Raw genomic sequence first — 13,601 nt, 5'->3', positions numbered from 1 at the left:
AGCTGATTTAGTGAACGAGCTAGCAACCCAACTAAGAATAAAAAATAAAACAGTAAAACTGATACTATGATGTAGACGTTGTGATTGTTCTATAGAATTCTGATACCAGACTTTTGAAACGGCTCTACTACAGAATAACTCAATAAACATAAACATTTCTGAGAAATGGCATTTATTTATTAAATTAAGACGCAAAACAGAGTACAATCAAAAACTATAAAAAAATATAAAATATATAAACATGAAACTAGATTGTATTCCTATACTTTGGCATGAGCACTAATCCGTAAAACTATCAAAGTAATTTATATTAAAAGTTTGTATACTGTTGGTTCTTAAAATATACTTATTAAACGTTATAAAATAAATTTCTAATACACCTAACGCACTTAAAAATTATTATAAAATGTAAATAAAGAAAAGCAAGTAAAATAATGAGCAATCATTAATGAACGTAATCAAAAAAATATTCCGAATCGCTGTTACAAACACGAGACGCGTCGGTATCTCAGTTGTGGTTATCTCTCCTTCAGATGTTGACTTTAGCTCAATGTTTTATTAACACATAGCCTATCTGTATAAGAAAATTACGAAAGAATGTGGCTTTTTACAACCAACAGGTAATCTTTGCTATTTTCACGTATCCTTGTCGACCGATATGATTGCGAATTTCGTAGAATCTACGCTAATGCGATATCCATGCAATCGATAGTAAATAAACTATTGTTAGGATAGTGCATAGACCTTCTTATCGTTTTGTGTCAACATGCAGCAGAGTTGCATATTTAATTTCTAGATTTAGCATCACTCACGGTCGGATGCAATATTTATTTATATTTTTATACAATAAATTTGACAAGGTCAAGCTTTAGTTATAAAGTGTGCAAAAATAACTTGCTGTTTATATTTCATTGGACGCCATTTTTAACAGACATGTTTATATTTTCTAATAAAAGGATAACGCGTAGTTCTGGAACAGTGTTTAATCAGTTTAATATTATAACCATTATTTTCTTTGTGTTAATTAAACGCAATTTTATCGTTAAACAATGAAACAGAATCATTGTCAAAATTATACGCACTCTTCAAAGAAATGCGAGCGGGTGTAGCCGCTACCTAAATTTTGCTAATAATAATGTACCTATAACCGAAAAACGAATGTAGGTTATCAACAGTTATTAACAATGAAAAGTTGCTTTATCAATATTATTAAGATATAAAATCAATTTGTACGTTTTGATAGAGATGCATTCATTCAGGAAATAAATGTTGTACGCAGGTCACTAAGATCATTTTATCAGTTTTAAACATCAATAAAAGATAGTGTCAAATAACATATTAACTACGAACGATTCTTTACTGACAAAATATTCATTTGTCTAGTTTAAGAACTGTGTAATATCAGTGTAATCTTTATTATAAAATTGTGTGGAAAAAGTGAAAATGAAAGTGGTCAACATTATTTTGGTGTCTTCTGTGGCGATCTTTTTGGTAAGTTGTTTATTTTACTATTTGTTGCGTTTTCTTTTGCGATTAGATACATGTTATAACAGTTATAAAGTATGAATAAATGTCCACTTGATAGGTTTAAGTCCACGGTGTTCGATTTAATAAATATGTGGACAGTTCGTGTCACATTAACACAAAAATTTTCGAACAATGAATACATATCGTTTAATCGTTATGTACAAAACACAACAAAGAACAATTGAGCGAGTACTCGTATTATTTACGTCAATAAATAAGTCATAATATTGTTCGCCCAGTTTTCGCTGCATTCTATTATTAGATCTAGGCGCTATACGGCTATCACTGAATCAATATGGTGAATATTCATATCTAGATTGTTATGCAATTCTATTCTATGTTTAAAACAGTATACGGGGAATTCCCGAGATACAAAATGCCTTAATCAAAAAGTATTTTAATTATTGTGAGTAAGGAAGTTTTCGACTTTGACACATCACCATTCGAGAAAAAATTGTTCACAAATTTGTAATGTATTTAATTACAATAGAATTGTATTTGATAACACGATCATATGATATTGATAAACTTACATAACTCACAGCAGTTAATTCCTTACAATTATTAATGGTATCTTTAATGAGATCTAACATTCCATCATAAACGATGCGCGCAATGATACTAAGATATGCGTTTATAATTCCATTACCACAATTAAAACACGACATTGAAGCAGTTTGTTCAATTTTATAGACAGGAAACCAACATTATCATGAAAAATACCAGGTCGGTTATGGAATGGGTCAATGATTATAGTGACGCGTTCGCTTACGATACACAGAAAGAATGTTGGCGCCATTCTGCTCGTAAGATTTGTTTAGATTTGACAAACGGATATCACGTAGACGTCGCGCAAACTACGAATTGTGCAGTCACGAGTTTTTCATTTATTATTGGTGGACAAATGTTTGTGGAACAAGTATTAAATATTGTTAATTTTTTACTAATATCCCAATCCTCGACATGGCATTAGCTGTGTAGTCGGAGGATTCGTTTTCTAATAAAACCTCATTAGTTAAGACGTGTCTGCGAGATATAAATGTGTGTTTTGTAAATTAAAATCTTGTCCTGTTTTCGTGCCTCATTGTTTTACGTTCATCAATAAACGATGCTAAATCAGAAACGTTATTGTATTACAAGATAAACTAGTTGCGACCCACTTGTGTGGTGTATGCGAGTGTTTGCATAGTCGCTTCGTCGCACTCCCTAGCCACCTTTGTTATTGTTGTCGCTAATGTATGGCTAATTTAGTATACCATTTATCTGATTCAGCTGTTCACTCGACCTGAATTTTCGGCTCCATAAATTTTATACTCACGTCATAACCTAAAGGAATTCCATTGTCTTCGTTTCAGCCAACATCAATATTGTCTAGATATTTAATTCCTGGAGTCAAATAAAGCATTCAATTACAATTCAGTGCGAGCATAATGTTGTCAGAATTGAGATGGAGCAGTCCGGTCCGAATATAGCTAGCGGACACGAACCAGCAGGCCTTCAGGACAAATCCTGTTCCGTAACCTGTCATGTATTAAGCGTTACAGGCTCGGCCCAGAGTGAATACAGTTAAATTAGAACAAGGAATATTTGATGCAGCCACGCCGGGGACGCGACTGAGCCAATAAATTTATAATTCCTTGTGCGAACCTCATCGTGTATGATAATGAAAAGTCAACGACTGGTCTAGTTAGCACAATAAATGTAACCTCGGCTATGCACACACCCTTCCATACTAATTACTGAGTGTCGCTTAGGCGCCGTCGTATATTTAATTCGCGCTAGACTTTTCTTCATTTGCCATATCTCTGATGACGTGTGCAGCATCTTTTATGTTCGCAAAGTATAGCACACCCTAAATGTTTTGGCCTTGTCTACGCGTCTGTTACTCGTAACCGTAAACGACAAACAATTGAAAGTAATAAAGTAACATATGCGTCGAATCTAGACGACTGATTGTAGAGTGAAATTTATACGAACGATAGAACCTGTTAGTGACCTCATTTTAAATAGGTACCTGTTTAATCATGTACAATGATTCGCAACAGGCTGATGTTCCAATTTGGACACTTGAGTTCAAATATGAATTGGAAACTTACTCATTGGTTCTGTTACGTGTAATCAATAGTATTACCTTTTGTGCATGTAATCAATTGGTGTAATAACAATTAAATATCGAATAAAATTACGAAGAAAATATCCGAGAAGACGATCTATATTTGGCGAAGCGAAAGCATTGGAACAGTACTATAGATCCTGTAAATAGTCCAGGGTAACGTCAGATGAAAAAAAAGGAAACCTCAGTTATAAAGAATGAGTAAAATATTCATGATACAAATATTTCATCACTATTATTAAATTAAATGAACTGCAGAGAACGAGAATTAAATTAGTATTAAAGTGTTCAACTCGAATTGGAAGCGTACAATTTTTATTGACCACATGGCGGTCATAGCAAAGCTCTTTATATAGCTGACAACACTCATATTTTATAGATTTAACTACTAGCGAGTTGTAATCGGCCGAACGAAACAATAATGAGTGGGCTTTTATGGGGGCGTATAATGTTTTTGATTACTTAAACATTGATGATGCATTAAACCTCGCTACCTTATATTAATCAATCATGTTTGATTTAGTAGGGAAATACACGTACTTCAGAACTGTTTTTCTGCTTTATTTATATCTAGATTCTTATGGATCTATTTGAATGTTAGCAAACCGCTATTATTAGAAATGCGCGTTGTTTATAGATTTAAAATTCTAAACTCAAATGGGTCTTGTTGTCGAGAGAACTCACATGAGATTCTTTTTAAACTTCAATGAACCATAATACAATTTATAATAATCTTATTTATTACGCAACAGTGATGGTTCTATAAATATCCGTAACAAGGACTTCAAAAGAACCAAAATAACACATAACCAACCAAAATAAAATGATCCCTTACTTTTCGTCGCATTATCAAAAACTTCATCACTTCACATATAACATTTCTAGTACCTTCAACAAACTCTTAACATGTAATTTATTTAATTTATCACCACCATAAAAACATTTTTCAGCGCGTCCGTAAAATTATCTTCGGTTATAAATTACGTTCGGTTAAATGTTATCCACTTATTTATAGATAACATGTGCCTAACCTATATAACAACCCCATTCCTTGACACAGAGGGCACTATGACGCATCTTATGATTCACACAGATCTTAATTAACAAGCCTTTTCGCATCGAGGTTGCATCGCTTGGATTCGTTTATCTTATACAGTGGGCTCGTAAAAGTGCATATAACCATCCACTAATGTCAAACACGCATTAGTGTCACATTAATGTTATGAAACGATGTGAATACCGGTACCGACCATGTGCAGGATACCATTGATGAAACGCGTCAGTTTTAATTAGCGTGTGAATCAGTTTTGGCTGATTGATTGTTATGGGCTTATGAGAATATTTAATAAAAAGTGTTGCTCGTAGTTTTGCCAGCTTGAAATGTTTTCCTGCTATGATAGTCCTTAAAAAACTATAGAGGTTTACAGCGCAATCTAGACGACACTAATGCCATCTATTTAAAAAATCGGATAATAAAATATTATTTCCCATATAATGTGAAAATTACTGGGATAAAAAGTAGCTTATTTTTAAATCTAAGAAATGGCGTACCTGTCAGTTAAATTTCACTCAAATCCGTTCGGCTGTTTCTGAGTTTACTTATAACAAATATCCAAACATTTAAAAATGTTTCTATTTATAACATTAGTAAGATTTCCCCCGAGGAGGCGTTAGGCACATGGCCTGCCATAAAACCAAATCAAATCCTTTCTGCAATATAATTAAAAAAAAGTATGCTGCGCCTATCCCATCGAGTGAAATAAGTGGAAGGGGCGGAAGTAGCCTTCGGTTTGCATTATACCTATATCTAAATTATAGAACGATGAAAATAGATCCAGCAATTCTGAGGTCTAGGTATTATTGCTATTACTTATAAGCAGCCATTCGTTATTGTTACTCATAGATATAAAAAAGTAATAGACAATTACAATATCGATTTCCGCTATTACATAATGTTTAATCAAACACTATTTACCTTTTATCAGTTGTTCTAAATATTAGACGGTCAAGTCTAATGTTATACTTATCATAACATCATATTAGTGTTATAATAATGTAATCTGAATGATTAATACTATCATATATTTACAATGTCTATTCACAATTAAGTTATCAGCTTTGATAATCGTGAAATTTTCAATAGACGTCGCTTTTATCTAGCACATTAGACATGCTGGCATCATATTAAATTAAATTAATATTACGTTTAGATAGTCTATCATGTCTTAAATATTTGTATGAGTATTGAAATAGGTAAAAATACATGACATATGAACAACGTATTGCGAAGTTTATTTCAATTTATTTAAGTTTGAGGGTTTAGTGGAGTCGTTTAAAAGTATCGTTTAAAAGTAAAGTGACTGCCTCGGTGGCGTAGTTGTACTGCATGCACGGTACGACAGCGCTCTGAGGTCCTGGGTTCGAATCCTGGGTCGGGCAAAGTGATATTTGGGTTTTTCTGCTCAGTATCAGCCCGGAGTCTGGAATTTGTGCCCGATATGGCGATAGGCTCGCCCCCTATCACATCATGGGACGGAACACACTTGGCGAAAAGTGGGTGCCTTAGTTGCACCTCTGCATACCCCTTCGGGGATAAATGCGTGATGTTGTGTGTGTGTGTGTGTGTATGTTTAAAAAGTATATAATTTTATAATTTACAATACGTATATAAGACTTTATAAGATTTTTATAAAATGATTTAAGTATATTATGCCTTTGCGCAAGTACATTTTTATATTCCTACATAATTTATAGTATTAATTATTCTATTACATACTGCATGAAGTTGTTAAAAAAAAATCAATTTTCATGTGTGTATTTTAGATAATATAAACTTGTAACACTCTATACTGTATTGTTAATCGTGATAAATGATTATTGAGAGAGTTGTTTGTAGTCGAATTGAAACGCTAACTGCTTTTATTTGAGTGAAAATATGTTACATTCATCAAATATCACGTATTGATTTGGTCGAATTTCTTTTTAGGTCAAGCGCTTTTACTGCTCAACATTACTTAAGAATAAAGTAATATGTAAACAAATAATAGGATCAACTTGTTCAAACATCGGTGTCTAGGCATGAGTTATGACACCTAAAATAAAATTATATAAGTTTGTCTTTAATGTCCTTTTACTAATAGGAAGACTTGTAGACATACCATTGTACTTTATTAAATAAAAAATATGATAACTATTAAATATGAACAAACTTAATATTTACGTACATTTGTATTAAAATATCTAGCGTTACCCAATGTTGATCCATCTTAATCGGATTTAGTAGTAGATTTAACAAAATTTACGTTTTCCTTTCTACAAAATAGATCTTAAATTGGAAACCAAGATTTTGGTTAGTTTTTTTTTATTTTCTTATAAAAACTAAATAAATGATTTATTATATATATCGGCAAAGATATCAAATTCAAAATAAAACTTAAATTGAGACTATAATATCCGGGAATGAATGTTCCCGTAATGTTTTCGGTAGATAACTTATTAAATTCAGGGTGAAATTAAACGCGCGATCATCTATAACACTATTTAATACGGTTGTTCTGTACCTTGGTGTTAAATTAGATTTAAATCCAATGAACAAGCAACGGTGTTACCTCGATGGGCAGATTAAGTTGCACATTTCGCTACGCCTGGCAGCCATTAAACATATCTTTCTCATTTAACTTCATATTATACTCGTAATTTATCGGAATATGTTGGTAATGGTAGACGGCCATTACGTAATCAGATAATCTCTAAGGGTCATTTTATATCCTATAGACTAGGGTTTGACATGAAAAAGTGCCTTGTTTACAAATAATTTGTATTTTTACGTAGGATTCGTAAAAAGATCTAACCCACAAAATAACACTTTTGAGATAATGAAGATAGAAGTTTAAATCGTATTTTTGCTCATTTATATTGTATTTTATATTCTGTTAATAAAAAGTTTAAATTAATTATTTTTTTTCTAAAATGTTTATACTAATCGAAACTATAGATAGACCTTATAGACGAATTTGGCATACTCGGCTCATTTCCGACCATACTGTGGGATTCCACCCGCAGAGCCTCCTTTTTGCGTATATACGTCCATATATCGTTAAAGTTTCAAAAATATAGCATTGAAGTTAATAATTTTCGTCATACAGATAACGTTTTTAAATTCAGTTAAAATGTGCGTTTTTTTTACGACATGATCTCTGAAATATATTTCAATATTTTTTCGCTTGCATTTTCTCCCACAACGAGCCATTCTCTCAGAACCGCATGCTAAAATATTCAGTAAGACAATGCTCGGTGGAATTAAATAATAATGCATTCAACTCTTGTGTTCGGATATCATGTAACTTGAGCGAGGTAATATTTTTATTTTATTAGACTAACTACAACGTCATTTTTATAATCTGATAATAAAAATATAGTAACTGATGGATTATAATTATAATCATATATTGAATGACATAGATTACATTCAAAAAGATTATATACCGAGAATCTAGTGATTTTTTTAGTCCCCATAATGCAGATTAATTAATTTTTAACTACTTAATACAGTGATAGGACAGTCTTAGTACTATGTACCTATCGGATTTTTATTATAAAACTTATCAGTTTCTTAATAGTATCCAATTACTATAAAGTAAATTTATGTATCTTTATAGATAAATACGTTGTAATGGGTAAAATATAGAGACTGTAAATATTTTGAACATAAAGTATAGGCAGTTTGGTATAAAAAAGTCTATTTTGAACTTATCTTTATTATCTACTTTTTGGCATTTATTTTAGAAAGTAAACATATTTATACATTAAATAAACTTATTATGCTGCAGAACATGTACCGTTTAAAATTAATCATTATTAACGTAGAGTTTGTTTTTGCACACAGGTAGTCGGTCGCGAGGGCGTCCTAGCGTCTACGACGTCCCGCGAGATACACTGCGGCCGGCGACTGGTGTCTGGGTTGTTTTCACGGCCACAGCTTCCACTAGGGTACTCCTACGTAGTAACCGTACCTAGAGGGGCATGCCGGCTCAACGTCTCCGAAGTTGTACCCAGCGAAAACTACATAGGTTAGTACACAATCAAACTAGCATTGAACCCCAAATCACGGTTTAATAATCAAAATATTGTGTCTCATAAATTCAAATAAAACAACGTGACACGAAATCATAAAAATCACAATCAATACACACGAAAATTGTTCGGCCTTGTAACACATCGTTTAATTCGTAACGATGTCAATATCGATTTTCATTGGTAGCATGTTGTAGATCACGAATAGTAGGTCACAAATAGAGATCTTAATCGAGAGATGAAGTGTTCGCCAGTGCAAAGATCGATGTCGAATCGATTAATCGGAATTGCACACGCGAACCGCGGCACAACGCTTCAATAGAGGCGCCTACACCGCAAATTGTGAGATAAATGGAGGTAGTCGACTCCGCAATTGGTGCTTAATTATTTGCATGACGCAGTCGGCAACGGTTTTGATGAGGGTACCAATTTATAGTCTTCATCAATCGGTTAAAGTGGCTCTGTTTGTTTTAGCATTAAAAGTAACGAATGGCTCGTACATAATGAACGGTGAGTTCGCGGTTAGCGCGCCGGGCACTTACGAGGCGGCGGGCGCGCGTTTCGTGTACTCCCGTGGCAATGGACTCGACACCGTATATGCGCACGGGCCCATCCACCATCCCATCGACGTTATGGTATGTCACAAAGCGATCATAATAAATACATTGCCATAATTTAAAAATAGAAAGATTAATTACCAACCATTTCAGATTTTGTACACTCAACCGAACCCGAACATAAAATACGAATATTTAACTGACTCGGATCCAGATGACACAAGCAACGACATACCAACAGCTAATCCCGCTCCACATCATCAAATGCCGAGGCATCACCATCGTCACCATAGCGCGGACACTTACGTGAGAGAGACCTCGCTAAATCGCAGCCTTCTTTATCTGGTCATCCAGACTTCAATAACTTAGAGAGTCAATCCCAAGTGGAGAGCAACGTTATTGGAGACAGGAAGTTTGCGTGGAAGATACTGTCTTTCACGCAGTGTTCTAGGAGTTGTGGTGGAGGACTGCAGATTGGGAAATATAAGTGTGCTGAATTGGGAGATAAAGAGGACAAGGAGGTGTCTCCTGCGCACTGCAGTGGGGCGGCGCCGCCTGCTCGCCGGAGAAGATGTGGAGGTGCTCCTTGTCCCCCACGCTGGAGAGCCGCTGCCTGGGGTCCCTGCCCCGTGTGTGGTCCGGCACATAGAACCAGGATCGTAGGCTGCGTACAGGATCACGCCCGCGGCATAACAGAAGGTGATTATTCCACGTCAATGATGATAACAGTCAGTTCTATGCGGTAGAAAATTTACAAAGATATTGTTTTCAGATCAGCGACCAGAAGTGCCCTCTTCCAATGCCTCCGAGCACCGAGGCATGTGATATTCCCAACTGCGATGGTACCGCGGTCACTCCGAGCGTACCCCGTCTCGACTCTAGGCGCCAAGTGCGCCCTAGAGAACCGAACCGATAACTTTCGAGAAGGCCCTGTCATATCTCTCGCAACGAATCTCACTGATAACGATATTATTAGTACACCTGCACCTTCGTACAACTTCAACGCTGGTGGAGGATGGCTGTATACAGAATGGTCTGAGGTATTTGTGATTGACTTTGTACAATTTCGGAGATATTAAACTAATAAAGGAATTATTATAGCTGTATTTCTGGTCGTATTGTTAAAATCTAGCCAGCGCAATATACTAACAAAACAAAAAGAGAATATTTGCAAGGTATTCCATGAGTATTTAAAATTGTTCGATATTCCAGTGCGTGCAGGATGGTGCGTTGGTGGTGGGGTGCAATCACGTGGTGTGCGTTGCGCCGACCCCAGCGGCTGCTCGGCACATCGAGCTCCAGAGGCCACGCAAACTTGTTCGGTCAGAAAGCAATGCGACGCGCAGTGGTTTTCAGGTGATAATAGAGTTTATGTTCAAGTAGTGCCAACATAATCATCAGGAGGTGCCTTTTTTAATGGCCACAGCAAATTGATTCCACTATACCTAAGGCCAGTGGAATGGCGTATCGATTGACAAGAGATGATTATCTCTTGCCAATCAACACAACTATTTATGTCAGCCTGTACAAAACCTCATATATTAATAGATTTACAAACTATAATGTTAATATGATGTTATTAAATTAATTAAATTAATTTTAATACCATTTATGACGGTGGAGTGACAAGCCGATTCTCTTTTCGCAGTATTATATAAACCCTAGGGAAACAATAAATGATATTCTAAAAGCGAATTATTACATATAATATTATAATTTAAATAACCTTATCTTCTTCTAGACTGTCACGGACGTCTAATTTCCATTACAATGGGTTTGTTCTTCTGTGTTATTAATAGTACTGTTTTTCAGTTGTAAATTATGTATATTGTTGTCATTTTATTAAATAACTACAGATCACACGAAGGATCCAATTCGTATTCACAATATTATACAAGTATTTCTGTAGGAATATTTGTTTCTTTTAGGTGCCTATTGAATAAAATACAATTTATGTAGAATACATTCTTAAACTATATCAAAATTATGAAATTTACAGTCAATTTCATTACGATTTTGATCGAAAATTAAACTTTATTGCTTCTAAATTGATGTATAAGTCGATTGTACAATCCACAAAGGAGCTGAACAAATTTAAAACTTTAAACCGGCTACACAGTTTTGTGTTATTAGAAATATTTTTTTAGATAAATGAAATTAGAGACTTTTATATTTATTTACTACTCACAAATAAAAATTATTATCATAACGTTAATAGAGGATTTGATGTTTTTGTTTAGTTAATTTTGTGGTTGGTAACAACAATGAATGTAATCATCATAAATAAAAAATACTTCATACTAGCTATAAATAAGGTACATTTTTATGCGACAACAGGTGACTGGTCTCCCTGCACTGCTCAATGCGGCGGTCGACAAGTGCGCGGCGTGATCTGCATCGGAGGGAATGGTAGAAGACTCCGTGATTCTTCGTGTAGAGGCCCTCGTCCTGAGGCTGAGAGGGCTTGCGGAGGAACATGCACTCCTTCATGGTACCTCAGTGACTGGGAGAGGTATGAACTAATTTAATACTTTGGCGTAAAAAACTATAAAGTTGTCAAACTTTTTAGATTGACGATTTTCGTTTTTCCTTATAATTTTTATAAATTTATAAAGGTTCAGTAGACGTTATTATAAAATATCTTATCGGTATTATAAAATAAATAAAAATATGTTAGTATAAATCTAATTAGTGTCTTTTTAAGTATTGTTTGAAAGAAAAATCAAATATTACCTAATACTCGTGGATTAATCACGAAAGTTATGTATTACAGCGTAATGCTTGTAAAAATATTTGCGATATGACTGCATTAGGAACGTTCACTAAGAAGCACAGTTTTCTTGTAGCTAAAGTGACATCATGTAGCGCACATGTTCTCAAATTTATTTCATCTACTGCTCAGTTTAAAAATCAATTACATTCTAGCGCTCGCCGAAATTACTTTGTTTAAAGATATGTAAGTACATAAGGTGACATAAGTTTTATACTTTTTCTGAATTAAAACTTACAGCATTAATAATATTATGTGCGTTTGTTTCATACGATCACAGTTAAATTACTTTACAGATTTAGATGAAATTTGCTATCACTTCATCGCTCCCTAGTTCTTACAGACCTCTTACTTATCTTTACCCTTAACGCCCATTTTGAGAAAGACTGATGATAGCGTAATATTTAAAGAATACTATATACGTAATACTTTAACACATTTCCTAGTATAATACAAAAGCAACATTGTGTATTCTGCAAAACTAATAAATAACAGAAATACAAAACATATCCATTTGTATCGATTAACATCAACATTAGACGTTTAATCGCACAATTACATAAACCAATAGGATATCTGAGATCATCCGATGACGTTACTGATGATTCGTTTCTTATCATAACAGACGTTTGTGCTGATATTTATTTTACCCCGACTTCTTAGGAGTACTTGATTGTTCTAGAAAATATAGATCATTCATTTTACGTCATTTTTCTAGACGATTTGTTTTTAAGGTATTCATCGCTGAGCATATAACATGCCTTTATTAAAGTGGAATCATAATTCTGAATATATTTGTTATTCTTATTTTATACATCTCTCTCCGGTCATGTCGGATTGCCGTCTCACCGAACTATAAGAGTGAAGGAACAGAAAATGCACCTGTGAATTGCACACACACTTGTGCACTATAATGTGTCCGGCCGTCGTGACCGAAATTCGGTTAGGAAGGAATCAGTCACAACAAATTATTCTATAAAAATATGTAGAGCATAAAACGTATTTATTATAGCTACTTATATTAGTTTGTGTGAAACGCTGTCATTTAGTATTATGCAGTCTAGCAATGTTTTCATTGTGAATTCAATTTTTCTTCAAAATCAGCATTACTTCGCTACTGCTTACGACCGATTTGTCTGTGATATAATTATAGCAATAGGCAGAATATGCGGGAGACCTAAATTACCAATTCGCACAGTGCCAAGGTCCTTGCGAGGCGAGTGCAGTCGCGAACAGTGTGGTGTACCCGAGGAGGCGTGGAGGGGGGCAAGTGGGGCCGCACGCGACTCCGAGTGTCCGGGAGTCAGACCTCCCGCCAAACGCACCTGTGTACCGGCCCGGTGCACGTCCAAGCCTGATGTCAAAGCAGTTATCAACCCAGTCTCTACAGGTAAGGATTAAGGTTACCAAAATCTTCGTAATTGTTTAGTTTCCTCCCTAAACGTATTTTAGGGAGTGTATAATAGTTCCTGCTTTCGTCAGGTCCGAAACCTTGCGGGAGGCTTACGTTCAGCAGTTTTAGTGCAAAAAAATAATCTTCTCTGTTTGGCAATATATGGGA

The 13,601-nt window shown here is 34.7% G+C and overlaps 1 pseudogene; it reads left to right on the top strand.

Moving 5' to 3' along the window:
* The first annotated feature begins 414 nt into the window (after positions 1 to 414).
* LOC119192425 lies at positions 415 to 13,460 on the top strand (annotated as a pseudogene).
* Positions 13,461 to 13,601: the final 141 nt, after the last annotated feature.

This window comes from Manduca sexta, unplaced genomic scaffold (genome assembly GCF_014839805.1).
Source record: "Manduca sexta isolate Smith_Timp_Sample1 unplaced genomic scaffold, JHU_Msex_v1.0 HiC_scaffold_2774, whole genome shotgun sequence".
Lineage (NCBI taxonomy): Eukaryota > Metazoa > Arthropoda > Insecta > Lepidoptera > Sphingidae > Manduca > Manduca sexta.
The sequence above is the reverse complement of the archived record's forward strand: the minus strand, read 5'-3'. Positions and strand labels throughout refer to the sequence as shown.